General features: G+C 43.8%; 1 non-coding gene across 1 annotated transcript; it reads right to left on the bottom strand.

Moving 5' to 3' along the window:
- Positions 1–569: 569 nt before the first annotated feature.
- On the bottom strand, positions 570–676 carry LOC120283210. Its single transcript, XR_005543205.1, has one exon. It is a non-coding gene; the product is annotated as a small nucleolar RNA R71 (small nucleolar RNA).
- Positions 677–1,523: the final 847 nt, after the last annotated feature.

The raw sequence follows: 1,523 nt of genomic DNA, 5'->3' as shown, positions 1-1,523 counted from the left end.
CCTATAAATACCGTGATTTGAGACGTTTTGAAAAATCTTTTTCACATCTTTTACCCACCTTTGGAGATGCTCGCGGCTAGGGTTTGGAGAGGCTTTAGCTAGGTCTTTGGAGCGGTTCTACAGCCTTTGACATCGAGTTCCTTTGGAAGAGAGTTATTGGGGGAGCATTCATCGGCATTGATTCGGTGAGGTGTGCCCTAAGCTTAAAATGGGAACCTTTAGAGAAGGCGAGGTGGTTCTTGGCATGTAGTCTAGCATTGTGGGGCCACCGATTACAGCTCAAGGTTTTGAGCTCAACCCAGGCTTCATCCAGATGTTACAATAGTTAGCACAATTTAATGGTTTTGCCGATGAGGATCCAAACAATCATATTGAGAATTTCTTGGAAGTGTGCGACATGCTTAAGATTAATGGAGTAACGGATGATGCTATCAAGTTGAGGGCCTTCCCACTTTTCTTGAAAGGGAGTAAAGCATTGGCTATATTCATTACCTAGAGCATCGATCACTACATGGGAGGAGATGGTAGAAGCTTTTCTCGCCCGATATTTTCCTCCCGAAAAATCTACGAAGCTTAGGAATGAGATATCTTCTTTTGTGCAAACAGAATTGGAGTCTCTTTTTGAGACATGAGATAGGTTCAAGGATCTCCTGTGGAAATGTCCTCAACATGGGTTCCCTGAGTGGATGATCATTCAAACCTTCTATAATGGGTTGAACCCAAGCACAAAGCAATTACTTGATGCTGCAGCAGGGGGTACCTTAGGAAGCAAGACTCCTGAAGAAGCCCGACATCTCATTGAAGATATGGCTATGAACAATTATTAGTGGAACACAAGAGATTGGAAGAAGGTAGCCGGACTTTATGAGATTGATGTAGTCACATCATTGGTGGCCCAGGTTGAGTCATTAAGCAAGAAGTTAAACACTCTAACTTCTCCTAGAGTGGCGGTAGTGACGAGTTCCACTGGGTGTGGTGGAGGGCATGCTCCATCTGATTGCCCGATTTCTATTGGTGGTACCACTTCTGTGGAACAGGTTAATTTTGTAGGCAATACAATGAGAAATCGAGGAAATCCGTATACCGTATAGCAATACCTACAATCCACGGTGGAGGATCCACCCAAACCGTTTTTGGAGTAATCAAGGGCAACAGAAGACTATGGCATCACTGGGTTTCCAACAATAACAACAAGCCCCAAACATGGAGAATAGAGTTTCATGGTTGGAAAACCGGATGACCGACTTAGAGAAGGCTTTCACCAAGTTCATTCAATCGTCAGATAAAAGATTTCAATATGTTGAAGCCATACTTCGCAACCACACCACATCATTACACAACTTGGAGAACCAAGTGGGACAAATTGTGAAGTCACTCTTAGAAAGACCTCAAGGGAGTTTGCCTAGCAACACGGAGACCAATCTAAGAGAGTATGTGAAGGCTATCACTTTGAGAAGTGGTCGTGAAGTTGAAAGTAGACTCCCTAGTGAGAAGACCAATATTGAGTCACCCGAGGTCATGGA

This window comes from Dioscorea cayenensis, chromosome 18, assembly GCF_009730915.1.
Source record: "Dioscorea cayenensis subsp. rotundata cultivar TDr96_F1 chromosome 18, TDr96_F1_v2_PseudoChromosome.rev07_lg8_w22 25.fasta, whole genome shotgun sequence".
NCBI classification, from domain to species: Eukaryota; Viridiplantae; Streptophyta; class Magnoliopsida; order Dioscoreales; family Dioscoreaceae; genus Dioscorea; species Dioscorea cayenensis.
This window is presented reverse-complemented; position numbering and strand designations above follow the sequence as displayed.